Source organism: Carassius gibelio, chromosome B16, assembly GCF_023724105.1.
Source record: "Carassius gibelio isolate Cgi1373 ecotype wild population from Czech Republic chromosome B16, carGib1.2-hapl.c, whole genome shotgun sequence".
NCBI classification, from domain to species: domain Eukaryota; kingdom Metazoa; phylum Chordata; class Actinopteri; order Cypriniformes; family Cyprinidae; genus Carassius; species Carassius gibelio.
The window spans coordinates 5,770,108-5,791,470 of record NC_068411.1 but is presented as its reverse complement, the minus strand read 5'-3'; the positions used below and the strand labels follow the sequence as shown (position 1 = coordinate 5,791,470).

Here is a 21,363-nt window from a genome sequence, read left to right as displayed (position 1 = left end):
TCCACTGGTCCCTTAATGCTGTTTTTTTTTTTTTTTTTTTATGGTAATCTGTGCAGGGTTGTCTTGCCCTGGCATCCAAAAACACACTTCTTTTGTGACAATTCGGTCTCTCGCTCTGATCAGTGAATGTCTCTGCTGTGCCTGCGCTCTTCCGGGGAGAAGTGCCCTTAGGACCCATATAAGGAAATTCCGCTGCATCTAACGTCAGACCCATACTCGGAAAAAAAACTTTCCGAAACTTGTGACAAAACGGAAGAGGTATTTTTGGAACAAAAAAAAATCCTTCAAACCTACAACTTAATTTTTGAAACTTTGTCCATGTTTAGCATGGGAATCCAACTCTTTAACAGTGTAAAAAACTCAGTATGCATGAAATAGCATTTCACTTAATAACATTTCATTAAACCTCTGACTAACGTAGATATTTATGTTAAAACAATGTCAATTCTTGATGATGCATTTGGAGCTCACCTTTCTTTTCAAAAACTGAGTGGGCAACTGCTTGCCCTCATTTGCCTTTCTCTCTTTAATCTTCTTTTCTTTTTGTTTTTTGACCCCCTGATTTTCCTTTCTTAAGGAAAGACATGACTCTTCCCCTGTCTTTCTAGCTCATATCACCGCTAACTCTAGCTCCTGTCTCATTATCTGATTCACGGAAGGTTCGCAGCAGAAACACCTGAACTGTGGGTCGTACCATTTACATTGATTCGAGAGGGGTGCTGGGGCCCTGCACAGCATGAAAATTATTATGTTTTTATACCAAACCAGTGTCTAACTACAAGTTTAGTTTTGCACGGGAACTTTTTTATTTGTACATAAATGCTATACAAATGTTAGTGCATGTATATGTATGTATATAAAACTGACTTGTAAGACACTAGTTACTGTTTACCTTATCATTTGCTTTAGTTACTTTTCTTTGCACTCCTGCACCGTTTCTGTTCAATACAACTTGCTTGCGATTCATCTGTCTTCTTGTGTGAGTATATATCCTGACATACATACTGTGCAATAGTACTAAATAAGTAACCCTGCTTTGCTGTTTTACTCCTCTGTGGAGTCAGCAACCTATCGTTTCAGTCCAGTTTTATCCAGCTCTCTGAATTACTCAACTGTGATTTGTCAGTCATGGCAGTCTGAGATCAAATACTGTTGTGTTATGATTGTCAAACTATAATTGACCGAATTCCTACATAGTTGTGCTTGTTCATGTTTTTTACACTCGACAAATATACATACAGTATAAATGCATTTCCTTTACAGAAACAAGAAGCAAAGCGAGTTGTGAACAAGAAGAGGAATAAATTGGCATTAATATAATTTTTTTTTTTCAAAATGTTATAAATCCATGATACTTTTTTTTCTCAATATTTTTTTTTTCTTTTTAATCAATATGTTATTTTTCATATCAAAATGATGAAAATACACAACATAGTAAGTTGATCCATATATGACCGCCTCTTCTCTGAACTGTATCACCAAACTGTGTTTGTTTGTCTTCACTTATTCCTTTTTAAATGCACACTTAGGACTACCACCTTAAATTGAAAATGCATTTGTTGCATATGCACAACAGTGTAGTCGTGAATATAATTTCGGATGGACTCTGATTGTCTTAACCAAATGGTACCTACGTACCTGCCTTGGTTACTGGTCTGAAACCAGCCATGTGGTAACCATTGCAAAAACATTTATTAGATGCCTGGGAGTGTTACTTAATTTACAATTTATGAGTGACATCCTTCACTGCCCTCAAGTGTCGCTGTATATATTTTATTTCTATTAACCTTTATTAAAAAAACTTATGTTATGCTAACAATCTTCAATCTAGAAACACAATAATAGGAATACATAAAATTGAATATCTATTTTCAAGAACCCCCCCCCCCCCCCCACAATAAAAAAAACAATTAAGAAAACAATATTTACCCAGATCATCTACATCAGATAGTTAGCTTTTTTCTTTTGTCATTTATTTCTTGGAAGAAAAACTCCATGTCATCAATTCTCTCAAAGGTGAAAAGGAAGGGAGCACAGATTTTGTCCCCATCCATTTCACCTTCATGGACGATATTGTCAACAAATATGTCTCACATTGTTATGGCCAACAAGGCATCATTCTTGGTCATTCTTAAGATCTGGTAAGTGAACTTTCCCAGCAAATTGGGGTCTGTTTTCCTCCACCCAGTCACAGGCCAGCAGAATCGGTTTCATCACTGCCAAGTCCTTTGTGCAAAAAGATAAGACATTTCTATAATGATGTAATTAGTCAAGTGCTGCTCAAGCACTTTTATGAAACAGGAAAGGTAATTACAAACTATACAGTACGTGCATATGCAAGTATTATATTCCTATTCATATTTTACTTTTAAGCACATTTTACCAAATCCAAACAACATCAATTTTAAAAACCACCATTATTTTTTGTATTTAATTATATATAAATGAAATATAATTGTTAAAGGCTGTAAGTGAAAAATCCCTTATAAGGTGTGAATAAGATTTTCTTTTACAGGTAAAATGCACCAGAAAAGAGATAAAAAAGTCAACAATTATTAAATGCCCATGAGAAATATTCAAAAGTAATGCAATGCAGAAATTCCTAAATGAAATCATGACGACTGGGCCGCAAAAGTGTAACAAAAAAGGGACTTAGAAAAAACTCTTAAAATATGACACCCCACTTAAGAACAAATTGGAGTATATTGAAATAGATGAAGACTGATTTTTATAGGCTTTATAGACATAGGTTGAGAATGACTCTTGAAGGACCAGCACCACATCAACGTGTACCACTCTTTAAAGTATTTTTAATCAAGAATCTGGGAGTAGCTTTTGGGATCTCTAACCCTGGAAGGTCCATCTTGCTAATCGTTGTAGCAGCTCACATCATGACCCCTTCACCACCGCCGCTGCTGACTTGAACTGGTACCGATACCTCAGGAATCACTCTCAACCGGTTCATAAAATCTCTAAAACAATCAGTCTTTGTGTATTTAACAATCACAATCACACACCATGTTTTTCTTATTAAGTGGGGATCTTGTTTCAGGATTGTTTATCTTAGAAAAGTCCCTGAGAACCTAACACTTTGTTTTCTGGAGAATTAGGTTCCAATTTTTGAAAAGGGTAGCACTGAAGCCTAAAATGTTCCTGGTGGTTTCAGACCTAAATCTTCACCTTAATACTTAATTTGTTTACAGGTGATGTGTCTTTTCTTTTTTTCTGACCATATTGACCCAATGAGCATTTCACTGGCCAGTAGGCATGATTTAGTTTTGAATATTTCTCATGGGCATTGGATTGTTGACTTTTCAGTCTGAGTTAAATCTCTTTTCTGGCGCATTTTTTTCTGTAAAAGAAAACCTGTTTAATAATTCTGCACTCCTGAGTGTAAGGCATTTTTCACTTCCTTTGATAACAATTATATATCACTTATACATTATTAGTAGTTAAGATTGCATAATAATTATGCACACACTGTAGTCAAACAATATAATAGTGCTCATAGGTTTACATAGCCTTTGCAGAGTTTCATTTCCTGGATGATCCACAACGGGTTTTTTTTTTTTTTTTTTTTTGTGATGATTGTTCACAAGTCCCTTGTTTGTGCTAAACAGTTCAACTGCATTCTGTTCTTCTGAAAAATCATCCAGCTTCTGCACAAAATTATGTTTTTGCAGCATCTTGTGCATATTTGAAGCCTTTCCAACAATGACTGCATGATATTGTAATTTATATTGACATCTTTTACACACTGAGGACAATTGAGAGACTCATACAACTATTACAAAAGGTGAAAACATTTACTGATACTCAAGAAGGCAACATGATTTTTTTTTTTTTTTTTTAAGGTCATATTTTTCATTTAGTACTGCACTTCAGATGCTAGGTAGATACATTTTCTCTTAGTCGGGGTGAAGTCCACGTCGGGCACAGTCGGATGTTTAAATCCGGATGGATTATTTATCGGTTGACTGACTATTGGCTTTGACGAAATAGTAACAGATCAGTGTATTTATTTTTTCAGGGTGCATTATTATTTATTACAAAAGACCTGAATACAGGGAATGCAAATAATGGATATCTTCATCCATATTATAGTTAAAAGTATCATACCTTGCCAGAGGAAATGCCTGTAGTAAATTATGGCAACACCACCACCTCCTGATTGCAGGCATGTCAGACTGATAAAAGATGGCAATTGAAAGTATTAATCATAAAAATTGCATTGTTTTCTGTCCTTTTTGTTGAACAAAAAAAATGAAATTGATAAAAACCTTACCATTTTTTTTAAACATGATGATACTCACAATGTTCACATACTGTACAGGGTATACTGAAATGCTAAATCAAAACTCTGATGTAAAAAGGGTCATAGTATGCCCATTTTCCACAAGTTGATATGATTCTTTAGGGTCTTAATGAAAGACTGTGACATTGTTTGGTTAAAATTTCTCAATGGTAGTGTAAAAAACACCTTTTTTTCTTACCCGGTCAAAAACAGCTCTTTTCAGAGCACGCAGTTTTGCAGCATTTTAATTTAAATGTTAATGAGCTCTGCTGACCCCGCCCTTCTCTTCCAGCTGCTCTCTTGAGAGAGTGTTTACTTTAGCCGCATTCATTGTTAAACTTGCTAATTAGCACATTTTTAGTAAAAGCAATCTGCTAAATTCATTAAAAAAATCTACATTCACTTCTTTTGTAAATGAAGCTGGATTACAAATGATTGACATGAACTTAGGCGCATTTATGTAAAATGTTTAATTTATGTTAAAAAAAAAAAAAAAAAAAACTGGGTGCATTTTTATATTTTTAGGGTGGTTGTGTAAACACGCTGCCACAACACAAATCAGTTCAAATAACTTGTAAAAGTGCATGTAGCATCATATGACCCCTTTAAATTAACGAATGCAGTGTTTAGCACACAAAGAGATAATGGTATAGCAATTAAATTACCACTTACCATCAACATGAATATCCCACAGTCAGTCCCTCCAAGCTGAAGTGGTGCACCATGTTAATTAAAGAGTGGAATAACTACCTAAACTGCAAGGCTAAATGGCAAAACAAATGTAGTGCATAGTTGATATAAAGTTAATAAAAAAATAAAATCCTGATGATATCCTTACAATGACATAATCTAAAACGCAGAAATAATAACTTTGATCAACTTGTCTTGCTTACCATATTTTTCAGTTTTGTTTTGTCAGTCAGTTTTGGGGTAAAGCGCCTTCTCACGAACATAAAAAGATTAATCTTGGAATTACCAGATGCCCACTGTCAATAAGACTAGTGTGGGTGAAGGTCTTGGTCTGTCCGAACAGTTATGCTAAATTCACACCACAGGATTTAATTAAATGGCTTATGGGAATCTTTTTTTTTTTTGTATATTTAAGACATTCTATTGTCTTCATCTATGCTACACTTTCTGATAAAATATGATGTGATTAACAGAAGGCATATTTGTCTGGTTTGACAGACAAGGCTTCAGCTTAATGCAAGACTAAAATGCTATACACCAGTTTGCAGTTGGCAAAGTGATATTTTCAGTTTTAACAAACACACACGATTAACGTCTATCAGCAAAAATAAATAATATATTTATATTACAAGCACAAATAAAATTACAAATTACAAGCACAAATAAAAACAACAGAACAAAGATAAAAATAAAATAAGTTCAGTAGTGTACAGAAATGGACTGGCTTTTGTCATGGTTTGAGAAAAAAAGAGAGAAAACATGACAATACTGATTCTGTCAAAAAAAAAAAAAAAAAAGGCATTTCTCGTGTTTTGGAACTCTTCATATGTAGCTAATGTAGCACAGTTGTGGGTGGCCAATCATCTACACAGTCAGTTCTCTTGTGGATAACCTTTGACTACACAGTCACTTTTTTCGAGTGCTAAATAACTGCTGCTCTGTGTTACTACAGGTCTGGATGGGGATTTATTTAACACTACACTAAACGACTTTGCCCATGGTTAAGTCAGGGTGCAGCCTCTCTGCTGTTTAAATCAGGTTAGTGTTACACACTGCTATATCTACAATGACACCATTCAGAAAGGGTCTTCTGAGATATGAAGCTCTTTGAACAGCCTTGCCTTGGGCATTTCAGCAGTACATTCATGGAAGATATGGGGCCCAATTTTGTGAAAATATAACATACATTGTTTTGATAGTCCTTCAGACATCACTTATTACTAAAATTATATGTCCACAATCCTGTGACTTTTGGCTATTTATCTAAAGCTTTATTTGAGTTAGGCCTTGCAGTATACTGTATGTTCTATTGGCCTGCAAAAACACTACATGACCTGTAAACGCTATATACCAGAACATCATTGTGTTGCATATCATTGTGAGCTCTAAACATTACTAGTATAACTTGGTAAAAAATATTAAACCACTTTTACAAAAAAATACTCAGTGCCACTGCTAAAGCACTTAAAATTTTAGGGGGATACACACAGACTTTGTATATAACATGGTACATCTCAAAGTAACATGGTTTAACCATATGTAGCAACACTGCTTTCATGTATACTGTTACATTGCTCTTTGCAAGCAACAGCACCGCTTGAAACTTGTGTGTGGTTTGGCGAAGTAGTGTTAAATTGTTTACATTTTTTACATAATCAATTAGTAATCACTTTGTATTACACAGTTCTTCTGCAGAATGTAGTGTATCTGACAGTCTTATTCATACTTCCACAGGGTCCCAGAAAGTATTTGATACCTCAAATAAAAATTATATTAAATCAATTAAAGTGCAGTTTATTGTAAAGGATAATCAGTCAATCACCTTTATTTATATAGCGCTTTAAAACAAAATACATTGCGTCAAAGCACTGAACAACATTCATTTGGAAAACAGTGTCTCAATAATGCAAAATGATAGTTAAAGGCAGTTCATCATTGAATTCAGTTATGTCATCTCTGTTCAGTTTAAATAGTGTCTGTGCATTTATTTGCAATCAAGTCAATGATATCGCTGTAGATGAAGTGACCCCAACTAAGCAAGCCAGAGGCGATGGCGGCAAGGTACCGAAACTCCATCGGTGACAGAATGGAGAAAAAAACCTTGGGAGAAACGAGGCTCGGTTGGGGGGCCAGTTCTCCTCTGACCAGACGAAACCAGTAGTTCAATTCCAGGCTGCAGCAAAGTCAGATTGTGCAGAAGAATCATCTGTTTCCTGTGGTCTTGTCCTGGTGGTCCTCTGAGACAAGGTATTTACAGGAGATCTGTATCTGGGGCTCTAGTTGTCCTGGTCTCCGCTGTCTTTCAGGGCAGTAGAGGTCCTTTCTAGGTGCTGATCCACCATCATGTCTGGATACGTACTGGATCCGGGTGACTGCAGTGACCCTCTGATCTGGACACAGACTGGATCTGGTGGCCACGGTGACCTCGGAATAAGAGAGAAACAGACTAATATTAGCATAGATGCCATTCTTCTAATGATGTAGAAGGTACATAGGGTGTTATGTGAAGTGTTTCCGGTTCCGGTTTACCTAATTAATGCAGCCTAAAAATCCTTTAACGGATTTGGATATTAAAAGCATATTAGTATGTTATGTGTATGCCAGGTTTAAGAGATGGGTCTTTAATCTAGATTTAAACTGCAGGAGTGTGTCTGCCTCCCGAACAATGTTAGGTAGGTTATTCCAGAGTTTAGGCGCCAAATAGGAAAAGGACCTGCCGCCCGCAGTAGATTTTGGTATTCTAGGTATTATCAAATTGCCTGAGTTTTGAGCACGTAGCAGACGTAGAGGAGTATAATGTAAAAGGAGCTCATTCCAATATTGAGGTGCTAAACCATTCAGGGCTTTATAAGTAATAAGCAATATTTTAAAATCTATACGATATTTGATAGGGAGCCAGTGCAGCGATGACAGGACCGGGCTAATATGGTCATACTTCCTGGTTCTAGTAAGAACTCTTGCTGCTGCATTTTGGACTAGCTGTAGTTTGTTTACTAAGCGTGCAGAACAACCACCCAATAAAGCATTACAATAATCTAACCTTGAATTCATAAATGCATTGATTAACATTTCTGCATTTGACATTGAGAGCATAGGCCGTAATTTAGATATATTTTTGAGATGGAAAAATGCAGCTTTACAAATGCTAGAAACATGGCTTTCTAAGGAAAGATTGGGATGAAATAGCACACCTAGGTTCCTAACTGATGACGAAGAATTGACAGAGCAACCATCAAGTCTTAGACAGTGTTCCAGGTTATTACAAGCAGAGCTTTTAGGTCCTATAATTAACACCTCTGTTTTTTCAGAATTTAGCAGTAAGAAAATTACTTGTCATCCAATTTTTATATTGACTATGCATTCCATTAGTTTTTCAAATTGGTGTGTTTCACCGGGCCGCGAAGAAATATAGAGCTGAGTATCATCAGCATAACAGTGAAAGCTAACACCATGTTTCCTGATGATATCTCCCAAGGGTAACATATAAAGCGTGAAGAGTAGCAGCCTTGGAACTGAGCCTTGAGGTACTCCATACTGCACTTGTGATCAATATGATACATCTTCATTCACTGCTACGAACTGATGGCGGTCATATAAGTACGATTTAAACCATGCTAATGCACTTCCACTGATGCCAACAAAGTGTTCAAGTCTATGCAAAAGAATACTGTGGTCAATTGTGTCAAACGCAGCACTAAGATCCAATAAAACTAATAGAGAGATACACCCACGATCAGATGATAAGAGCAGATCATTTGTAACTCTAAGGAGAGCAGTCTCAGTACTATGATACGGTCTAAATCCTGACTGGAAATCCTCACATATACCATTTTTCTCTAAGAAGGAATATAATTGTGAGGATACCACCTTTTCTAGTATCTTGGACAGAAAAGGGAGATTTGAGATTGGTCTATAATTAACTAGCACTTCTGAAGCAGGGCTTTTCACAAATAAGGTTTTACGTGTTAAAACAGTACATATACTAAAATGAAGATCGAACATAGTGTGACAGAAGACTTTGTGATTCTTAAATGTTAGAGGAAGAGTTCATCAGATTGGGGGATCTGAGGAGTCTTGTCAAAATTAAAGTGTTTGATTTTGGCTATCAATTTAATTCATTTTAAAACACCTTTTTACATTTAAATTTAGTCATTTTGCAGACGCTTTTATCCAAAGCGACTTACAGTTGGCAATTTTTAGGTATTTTGTCTGTCATCTGTTGTGATTTTGCTGTCAGGTGTTGTGCACCCTAAGTAAAATGAATTGCTACAGTCCATACTGTCTGCTTCATTAAAGACACATGAAGGAACTGTCTATATTCACATTTATCATCTTTCCCGCATGAACAGGTGTTGGCCACAGACGGCCTTGAGTGTGGCTGACCATGTCTCCTCCTTGGCTCACTGAAGCCCTGCACTCCTTTTCTATCATCAGCAAACAGGATGATTTAACACAAGACATTTATGACCTCAAGGTAAGACAAAATGAATCCAACCGGAGCTTTGTTTAATGATAGTTATTTTAACATATTTTAGTTTTATGAGCTCATTTTGACATTTTATCTTTATGATTTGTTAGAAAAGGAGTAGAAATCAAATGATGTGATCATGTGTGTGAACAGACTGTTTTTACAACAGCTTTGATTGTGGCTCATTCAATTAAAAATGAGTGCAAACTATGTTCTTGAATGTGAGTCAGTCCCTCCAGAAAAATGTGATTATGCGATCGCCTGATTTAATGCATAATCAGCCAAAGGCTGCATATTTATGCGGGGTCGCATTTTTTCAAATACGCCGCTCTTTTGCCGCATAAATTGCCGATTTCAAAAAGCAAAATATTCTGGGCTAGCATGATTTCATAATCCCTGTATTTTCGTTGCAAAAAAACTCACACACATATATATATATATATATATATATATATATATATATATATATATATATATATATATATTAGCAAAAAAGTTGAAAAATGTTGCGTTAACTTCACACAAGTAAAGCGCCATTTTCCCCCTATTGCCATGGGAACCTTATGAAGTGACGTAATTACATGACGTGAACATCATCTACAAACCCCGCGGTGAAACCAGGGTGAAACTTGAAGCACACAAATCATTCTTATTTGCCAACAAAAATAAGCGCAAAAGAATGCGCGAAGCAGTTTCCCGATTTGTTACATGACAGTGGAGCCAAATTATATTTGCGAGAACTTGCGAAAACTGCGGTTTGATGAAATAGAGAAAAAAAGGTGATCCCCCCAACACCCCCTTGTCACTAGGTTACTAACACTGTTGTAGTTTCTTTCAGAAGTTGATGCAACTTTACAATTGTAAGATTGCACTTTTTTGTTACAGAACAGTACCAAAAACTTCTAATTATATTAGTAGTATGTAAAATAATTTACGTTGCAGTAAGAGACTGCAACTTAAATATTATGTGATTTAAAAGTTGTACTTATATTAGTAGTATGTAAAATAATTTACGTTGCTTTAAGAGATTGCAACTTAAATATTCTGTGATTTAGTATGCTCGCTTATCATAGGAAGTAATAAGAAATTACTCTTTACATTAAGGTAGTAGCCTAGTGAGAAAAAGGTGTTAGGAGAATCACCTTTTTTTCTCTTTTTCATCAAACCGCAGTTTTTGCAAGTTCAAGCAATTTTGCATAAAATTGCAAAAATATCCTGCATATTCCATCGCATTTTTTAAGAAAACATGGCGCAGAATCAAGGATTTTTTGCCCGCAACAATCACAAAAAAAATCCACGTTTTTCTGGAGGGACTGGTGAGTAAATTATTTAAATACACACACATACACACACACTCACACACACATACATAAATGTATGTATAATTTATAAATTAGTGTGAATAATACTTTTCTGTAATTTTTTTTATGGATACCCATAGAATATATGTATAGAATATATGCATTCTTTTTTTAAATCTTTAGTGCAAATCAGTGCTAAATATTAATGCTGTGTTTTTAATGTTGTAAAATATATATGAGAGTCAGTTGCTACAACATTACTATAATATTGAAGGCTAAAATTAATGAAGTTGTAACAATAATAAAGTTAGTTACATATTAATATTTATACTTCAACTAGCTTTTATTTTATTTTATAAATATAAACATTTAAATGGCAACTGTCATAAAACTTGATGGATTTATTAAAACATAAATTAAACATTGAAGAACTGTACAAATTCTAATGGTGCATTTATTAAGCAAAATTCCCCTCTCTACAGTTTATTTTTCTTGCTGGCTAATGAGTTTATGGCACCTGCATTTGTTTTTGGCTAATTGAGTGATTACATGAGACAGGATACAGATTGTAAAGTTGTACTCTTTCTTTTAACTTACCTTTGAATGTTTATCCATGTTGATGATTAGTTCACATACGGCTGGCACTGCAACTTTTACTGAACTGAGGTGCTACAGTTATCTGTTACTCCAGGTTAAACAGTGCCAAGACGGCATTTATTGTTTGACTACTGCAATACAATGGACATAATTTAAAACCTGAGACTTTGCTTAATATTAAAAGTACCAAAGCACAATGCTTATTGTGATATATATCTGCACTGGCAAGACTCAAAAAATTTTAATAAATGTAGCTTTTTAGGTGTTATTTGCACAAGCAATGTCTGAAGGGATTATAATTATTTTTATTTTTTTTTTAATGACCTGTAGTCATGTCCAGTGTTTCGCACATAGTCGGCAAAAGTTAGGAAGTTTAACCAATGGATTAGCTGTGATATATGGATTAAAGTGGACTTAAGGCCACAGATATATCTGCAAAGTGCTGTTTTATACGGATAATATCAGTTTACAGATTTATATCACTCTAATTAATAGCCAAAACATCTTTTGTCTCCTTGTAATCTGATGTCCTCTGTCTATACTTCATTTAATCGACCTTGAGAGTCTGATTCATAGTGTATTAAATAAAGCTTTGACCGCTCTGTTTCTCTTTAATCTCTCTCTCTCTCTTGACTTTGCTTTTATTGGGATTTTGTGGAAGCAGAAGGCCATTCCTCCGTTAGGCGTAAATTCTTCTCCTCATCTCTAAATTCAGATTTCTTTATCGCCACTGCTGCCTCTTTTGAACAGAGAGAATATGGTCCAGGATTTTCCAAGCGCTCACTCATAATGCTGAGTTTGAGAGGGCACTGAAGTGCTGATACAATGGCATGGTGTTAATTTACTTACTGACCCGGTGACATGACCTACTGAACAGATATTACAAACCGAGGCACTTATTCAAATAACCCTTTACTGTATCCTTCAGCTGTGTGCTGTGGAACTCATTTCATTAATGTTTTACTGCATTTTGAACCCCAAAATAACATGATTTCAGATTTTCTAGTCTCTCAGGGATGGGTGATTATGGCAATTATGCCACAATGATGTGTATCTTGATATTTATATTGAAACTATTTCAGATGTTATAAACATATTACCCATTTATGTGTAAAGCACAGAATAAAAAAAATAATAATCGCAAATTTTAATTATTATTTTTTATCTTGCAAATCTGAGTTTATATAAAAAAAATTACATTTTTCTTAAAATTGTGAGAGGAAAATTCAGATTATATCTTGAAAAATATATCTGGCCATCAGTCAGATGGAAAGATAAATTTAATGGATGAGGTAAAGTTTTATAAATATTGTGTTTCATGTTATAGTTTTCAAACGCGAGTTCAACGATTTGCACGAGTAGATTACATACAAAGTCAATGCAAAGACGCGATCAGAGTATGGATCAGAATAGTCTTCGTACGGGTCTAGAGATGCGATGCCCCGCCTTTGGCGTGTATGCCCCATAATACTAATCTTGTTGATCGTTATAATAGCATACATTTTCTGTAGAGATACAAATCAAAACAACTCCCCTGTCGAGTAAAACACAAGCGAGATCGGTATCTCTTTCTAATTGAAGTTTGTCGCGAAGCTCTCTCCATCTAGAAAATGCAACACTGATATTGATCCTCGCTCTTTCTCTCCTCTTGTCCCAAACTCTTCTTGGGTCTTTTGGTTGGCCCACACACTTACGTTTACGGGAGCTGTCCTTGTCGACAGAACCAGCGGCAGACGGTAAACAGTAATTATGTTCCATAAATAAGTAAAATAATCCACCATAAAACATGCAAGAAGAAGTAAATAAGGAGCTGCTTGAAGCAAGCTAGTGGTTTGCTGGACGCTAGACACTACTTCTGCATTTGTCCATGACAATATTGTCATGTGGTTTCTACGTCAGTAAAGGAGGTAACAAAGGGTAAGTAACGTCATTGACAGGCGACTGCACTGCCCCGTGTCACTGTTTAGAATGGGATTTTTCTCATGATTTACAAGTAGTTGAAAACATTAGAGATATTGTTAGTAATCAGCTGGACAAAATATATAACACTAGCCTAGTGGTTTTTGGATTTTTTACTGGAAATATCTTACAAATTGTACCTTTAAGAAGCACATGCACTTTTTATTTAATTGCATTATCTTTTTGTAATATTAAAATGTGTTTAATAATCTGAATCTTTTATGTGACAAATATGCAAAAAAAACAAACAACAACAAACAAAAAAACAGAAAGGGGCAAAAAAAGTCACAGCACTGTACAATATACATCACCCAAAAGGGTTCATTACATGAAAAAAGCCATATGGACACTTCTGTGTATACTGTGCACATGCATCAAATGCATTATTTATTATTAGATCAGTCTTGCATACTTCCAAGTTTGAAAGGATTGTGAAAGTAACCAATTGTCTTTCTGTTTAAACTTAAGTTTAGTTTTATGAGTGGTCGTTCAACTCTTGGAGTAATTTTGGTAGACCGGCCACTTCTTGGAAGGTTCACCACTGTTCCAAGTTTTCTCCATTTGTGGATAATGGCACAGACCGTGGTTCGCAGGAGTCCCAAAGCATTATAAATGGCTTTATAACCCTTTCCAGACTGATACCTGTCAACTGTTTAGTTTCTCATCTGTTCTTTAATTTTTGAGATTGAGGCATGATGTGTTGCTCATGCTTCACTTTGTCAGACAGGTTCTATTTAAGTGATTTCTTGATTCAACAGGTCTGGGTGTGGCTAGTGAAATTTAACTCATCTCTCTAAAATAACGTGGTTATTCACAGTTCTTTCATGTTTTAAGAGGGATCAATTCATTTTTCCCATAGGGCCAAGTAGGTTTGGACAGCTTTTTTACTTTAATAAATGAAATCATTGTTTGTTACATGCATCTTTTTGCAGAGCTAATGCATGAAACAACGGTCTGACATGTCCGAAGATAGATCAGTTCTTCACCCAACATCTGGAGAAGAAAAATAACCCAGCAGCCACTCTTGAGTTGAAGAATATCCTTCAAGCAGTCAAACAGATTGGTAGGTAATTCTTTGTTGTGATTCAAAAACAATCCAATCAGGAATTTTCAGTATAGTGTTCTTAACAAACGAATGGGTAAATGGGCACTTCCAGTATAGAAGAAGTAACAAACCAAATGCTTCTGGTTTAGAAATAGTGTAGGACTGGGCAATATGGCAAACAAAAATGTATATGGCATAAAAATTATAACATATATATATATATATATATATATATATATAAGTCACCCATTCCAGATTATATTTATTTGGCCTATTTTTGTTCATTCAACTATATTTATAATGTAAAGCTGTTGTGTTTTACTGTTGCCAGACTAATCATTAATTTCTCATTAATTTATGAACATAAGGATGCATATATTTTTATTTTGTTGCGCTACTTGCAGTTATATTAGAATAATAATTTCCCAAATAAGAACGTTTTTAGAATAATTCAATTTATTTCTGCTTTAAAATGTATCCTAAGCATCAGACAGACAGATAAAGAAGATCTAATGAAGTAACACTTAAAATGTCACATGATATTGAACACTTCGATCCAGCAATCACAGGTTGTGTGGGTTGTCAGCTTCTCTTTTGGCAGCAGTTGACTTGAAGGCATTTTGATCCATTTCCCCTTATAAAAAGCCTCATTTCATTGACTTTTTTATAGCTTGAATAAACCCCTTGCTTCAGGTCAGATAATAATATCCAGAATCTTCTAAAACACATTTTATTGAAAGTCATTGTGTTCACAGGCTGAACATTGATTTATGCATGCTGAAGACTTTATCAAAGGTTTTGTTACCCTTTCTGGGCCTATGGGCATCCACATTTCTTTGTTCATACTCTTGTGCTGTGAAAAACAAACCTAGAGATTAAATTGGTTTTGTTTTACAGGGGAGTTAATTTTATGAAATAATGTAGTATTGATTAGTAATAACACACAAAAAAAAGATAGATAGATAGATATATCATTTATAAATAGAAATTAAAGAGTCTTTAGATGATTATCTCTCTGTATAAAGCTCCCATGCAGCTTTTTTTTTTTTTGCAGCAACTTTGCTGTGGTTCATTTTCTGCCTAATACCATGAAGAACTAATCAAATCCAGCACTGGAAGTAGAGTTACTGAACCACCTTAAGGTCAGGATCATTTTCCACATGTCATCAGTTCACTTAGTATCTAATGATTCATGATTATATAGCCACCCTTTACCTTAGTGGCATTCAGTTGTCCTGATGAAACTAATTCAATTTAATGCAAGTCCCTTATAGCTCTGCTGTGGTTAAATAACCATGAATGAATATTGAGTCTTTCTCTGTCACTGGGTTTAATCTTGCTGATCTGCCATGAATATCTGGGATGCAGAAGGAACTCTGGGCTGGAACTGGAGACTTAGCCTTTTCTGAACAACATCAATGTGTTCCCTGTCTTGTTCACTCTTGAGTGATGCGAACTTCGAGGGACTTGTAGGAACATTCCACATTCATGTTCTCCTTCTTTTTGATCTCTCTGCTTCGTGAAGTTGACAGCGGACACGATGGCATTCTAAATCCCCTTCCCACGTCACTATGGAAAAGGTTCACTTCAGTGTGATTGCATTTCTGTAGGAACAAATGTCTTTTGTCATCAGATAAGACAACAACAGGCACTGTGGAGAGGAGGGCTTCTTATTGGCCACATGTTCCCTCTAATCAGTGGAAACTTGGTTTTCTTCCAGAATCTCACTCTCAAGAGTTTGACTTGCCATAGAAATTCTTGAAAAAACTACAGAAAATTGGTCTTACCTTCTGTAGTTGAAAATTAAATTGTATGTTACTTGCGGAATAGTTCTGTTACATCAGTTTATCCTTTACTATTTCTATTCTGGTGGTCATCATATAAGTGTCATGCTTCACCAAGTCTTACTGGCAATGTTCATAAATCATAAATCAGGGGGAACATTTTTTTCATATAACGATGTGGTTCATATTTTATTTTGATGCAGGTTCTGACATTTTAACTTTCTCAATTGCAGACTATATGCAGTTCAAAATAATTTTTTGACAAATAGTGATTTCAGTGGGATGTGCGATGGTTGTAATTAGATGCTAGCTAGCCTACCTAGTTCAAATTACACACAACAAGACTATTGTATCAGTAACTACAGTCAGAAGTTCACAACACAATCTAGTAGGGGAAACACAGGGATCTCATGTATAAAAAAAAAATCTGTCGATTTCATCCTGAAGGTGTGCTTACGCCGAAAAGCTAACATTTTCACATTTTTAAAACCATGCATACACCAGAATCTATGCCAATGGAAGATGTCTCCTCTCTAAAATACTGTATATGTGTATGGATCTTACAATACCTAGTTTACTATGCATAACATTATCGGCATATAATTTCCATGAATATTCCCATCCACGTGACTTCAGTTCCCTTTCAGTAGATCACTCTCGATGTCACGTCGATGACTGACACAAAATGGGATATCGCTTCAATAGACCTTCAGAACCAGAGCTTCAGAACCTCAGACCAGCTCTTTGTCTGTTACGGAGGCCGGCAGAAGGGGATTGCCATCTCAAAGCAGATGATGGCTCATTGGATTGTGCATGCCATAACCCTGGTTTATCAGGCACAGGGTGTGCCCTGCCTATTCAGGTTGCGAGCTCACTCAACTAGAAGTGTCGCATCCTCATGGGCGCTGGCTCGTGGGGCCGCGCTGACAGATATTTGTAGAGCTGCGGCTGGGTGACACCTAACACGTTTGCTAGGTTCTATAGCCTTTGTGCAGAGCCAATATCCTCATGTGTTCTCACCTCAAACGGGTAGTGGCACTGAGAGGCCCTGGTTAGATCCTCCGTCACCCTAGGCAGCTGGACGTGGTGGAATGTCCGGCGCCAGGCCTTCATGATGAATCCGTGAGAACCGTGGAAGGCTGGGTTCCATATTGAGACCTAAGCAGTACTCGTATGTTTATAGTCTACGGTATAGCCTATAATGGTGAGTGGAATGACTTGTTCCGAGCCCTGGCCTACACCTAATAGGGGCACAGGCAGCTCACACAGGCCACTGGAAGGGGCAGCACCCATAGCACTTTGGTAGGGATCCCATTTTGCGTCGAGAGTGATCGACTGAAAGGGAACGTCTCGGTTATGTATGGTAACCCTTGTCCCTAAAGGAGGGAATGGAGACACCACGTCCCATCGTCATGTTTGCTGTACCGCCGCTGAGCTGCCGGGTCCCCGGCTCGGCTCCTCAGCGAAAAACTGGTATGCATCGCACTTGCTGCCTTCTTATACTCACGCTGCTGTGATCAGCGGCAGCTGGATGCAATAATTGCATGCCAATTTGCATTGGCCCATTTAGTTTACACTCAAAGTAGATTGGTCTATCGAAGCGATATCCCATTTTGCGTCAGTGACCGACCTGACGTCTCCATTCCCTCCTTCAGGGAACTAGGGTGACCTTTCGTAACCGAGATGTTTAAATGCTATTAAAGGTACAAGACATTAGAAAAATAAGATAAAGAATATAAATGCAATTTGTGCCATAAATTACATTGCTAAAAATAATTCCTTTTCCTTGCCTTTTTTTAATGCAGCAGTGTTTCCGCAGTATTGTAATTGGATCAATTCAGATCAGCCAATGGACCATTCAACCACTGAATCTGAATCACTGAATCCACTGAATTATTAATCATTGTCCTCACTAAAAAAAGAATTTCTCAGAACATGAGTTCTGCAGTTTATTTTAAAGAGGAATAATTTGGGACTTAATTTGCTGTCAATAGCCCCATTCACACTATTAATAGTAATACCAGTAAATTGCCTTAAAATTACCGGAACGACTGTACCTAAATAAAAAAATGCACTTCATACAGTCAATGACATTTCGTCTTTTTTTCCGGAAAAGCACTATTCACAAATCCATTCCAAAATACCTGTAAATTTTGTGACGTCATTAACCTCTAAACAGCTACACTTGTATCTGTAAACATGAAGGGGTATATGTGGTCATTGTTTTTGTTGATGTTACATTTTTGTTTCAAACTTTAGCATTCAAGCAACTGCTTTTGTTACAGAGACATCGCAATAGGCGACTACAAACCAAAATACTGAACTATAGGGGAAAAAATATTGTCTGTTGTCGCTAGCATCCGAAGGCAGCTACCTGCAGCTAAAAAAAGTTGGTGCCTCAGTCAGTGTAAGCAGACTGACTCGACATCCTCCATCACAGTCGTCCTCGGCGACGCTAGTTTGGGATTCCTATAAATTCCTTTTTTTCCCCATAGGCCGCATTATGGTCCAAGTGCAAGACTCATGGGCTGCATGCGTATAATTTCATTTTATGCCACCGATACAAACCAATCAGCTTTATAATAGACCATTATAGCCTAAATATTATGGTATCTAATCGATTACATTAATTGAAATAAATATATAAATAATTAGACTCCCCATGAATAAAACACATGATGCTGTCGGGAGCTGACCAATTTAGTGAAATTCGGCTTGAAAGGAGTAACAGCACAATGAAGTTGCGATTGTAAATTGCAGTCTGTAAGACGCGCGACATCGCAGAAAAGGTAGGTTCAAAAATATAGCCTTTGCTGATCCAAATTAATATCAAATAGTCTATGTGCCGTCAGCGCAGCTGAACCTACAGTAGTAAAAAACTACTGTTTTCTGAGTCTGTGTACCAAGGATGAAGTTGCCTGACTCGTCATCTCCTCATTAGACGCGTCTTCTATACGGATTATGATTCTAATGAAATAGTTTTTTTTCATTAAGTAGTAATTTATAGCTTTCTATAGATATATTTATCATGTCTGTGAGGCATGTATTCAGTTCATTTTTGTAAGCGCGCTAACTGTATTTCATTTTTATAATGAACTAGCTGTTATATGTCAAGTAGCAAAAATATGTTGCGTGTGTGTGAGGCGCTGAAGCGATCACTGCAACTGTTAGGCTACACTTAATTGGTTGTTCATACAGATAAAAGAAAACATCATTCAAGTCTGTAAAGATTTAGCTAAATAAAGAAAACGGCTTTCTGATGTCTCGGTTTCCTTTCCGTGTACTTTGGAGTGCATTGCAACGACACATATATATTTTTTTCTAATTTTTGCTGGCTTCAAACACACAAAAAGCTGAATATTATTTGCCATTCATTTTCACTTAAATGTAGGCCAAATGCTTGGTGGTTCGTGACGTCCTCGGATAAACTACCACCAGGGAATTGCAACTCTGACTTACCTATGATGAATTTACTGCTGGGAGCTGGCAATTTACTTGTTGGATGCATCAGCGTTACATTTGCATAGGACGTACTATTGTCTGTACTATTACTGTCTGACAAATTATATTTTGTACAGATTTTATTTTGTTTTGGCAAGTACTTAATTATTTTACCCAGAGAAAACCATTGGATTATACAACATACATGCAACTCAGTGTCTCCATGCAAATGCTGATGGCTTTAAAATAATCAAAAATCAGCCGATACATCGTTGCATGCCTAATAATTTTGTTTAACTTCTGGATAATTACTTTATGTAATTTGAGTGCTTAACTTCACTAATGAGGGTGCCATATTTAATCAAAAAAAATTACATCAAATGTAAAACAGACATTCTGTTTACTTCATTATTTAGCTCACTCAAGTAAACGATTGCATATGCAGGGTCCACAGCATTCGAACAATGTGCTCAAATTTATGCACATGAAATACTTGGACATGATTATCAGGTTACCTGACTCATAATGTGTGGAAGGATACACAGCTTTTCTTGGGTCTAAACTCTCGCAATGTACACCCACCTCATGCAGTTGAGCAGTTAATTTAGAATGAAGTGTGGGTCATAACGTGTGTTTGCTTTTGACAGTAACAGGAGTGCAGTTCCTCAAGTCGACAAACCTCTTCTGGGCTGTGTTTAAAATGAGACTCCAGATATAACAATGTTCTCAGTCTCCATCTTATGAGGTAGAAGACTGTAATAGATATGTGAAGTTCTCAGTCTACTTCCTGGATGACAATTTACAGAAACACATCCAATGAGGTTATGCTTCTGCAAGGAAACCTTTCAGAATGTTCAGGACCTTTTGTACTGTCCCTTAGCCTGATCTTCAAGTTACCTTCATCTTGTCATCTACACTATCAGATCATTTAGTCTTCTCCAAATAATTAATCTTAAAGGCCATCGAATCGGACTTACTTCTTTCCTCAATGCATGACCATTGGAAAATATTCTTGTAGATTAACTGGCAGACCAAATTTACCCAGATGGGACTCATGCCTTCTGGCTTGATCTTCTTGCTGTGAGTTTTCATGTTCACTTCCAAACTTTTCTTTGTCCGCAGGTCCTTCAAGTTCTTTGTAATCTGCTTCTTGTTACATAAAGAGCACACTGTAGAGTTTTTGGAGACTGAAATATCCACACAAAAACTGTCCAGCACTGAGTCCCCTAATGTTCTCATATGCCATGACTCAGATACGGTACCATGTCTCTGACTCATACAAAGTCTCCTTCAAGCCATTTTGCACAACCTCTTCTTGTCTCTTTTCTACACTTCTTCACACTCCAGATAGTAACAAGTAAGTGATAGCTTTAAATAATGGGCATAACATGCATTAAAGGATAGTTCACTCAGAATTGAAAAATGTTCATCCTCTTGACATTACAAAACAGCATGACTTACTTTCTTTTGTTGAATTTAAATGGTGATTTTTAAATATTCTTATATTTTGGCTTGAATATAGTCTGTTCCACTCATAGTACCGTGTAGTTTCAGAAGACGTATTAGCGGTACTTATTAAAGCAAGCGTAATAATCCATATCACAGAAGCAGGTGCCATTTTACAGATACTTGCTATCTTTGCTCCTAAATGAGATTCTAGAAGAAATTAGCATAGTTATTATAAAGATACTGTCAAAGTTTAACACTAAGATGTATTTGTAAAATGGCTGTAATGAACAACCCACCTAGCAATACCACAGGAAACACCCCCCAAAAGAACCTTA

The 21,363-nt window shown here is 36.2% G+C and overlaps 1 long non-coding RNA gene across 1 annotated transcript; it reads left to right on the top strand.

Moving 5' to 3' along the window:
• The first annotated feature begins 915 nt into the window (after nucleotides 1-915).
• On the top strand, nucleotides 916-9,452 carry LOC127974880 (uncharacterized). Its single transcript, XR_008157402.1, has 3 exons — nucleotides 916-979; nucleotides 5,937-6,022; nucleotides 9,334-9,452. It is a non-coding gene; the product is annotated as an uncharacterized LOC127974880 (long non-coding RNA).
• The last annotated feature ends 11,911 nt before the right edge of the window (nucleotides 9,453-21,363 follow it).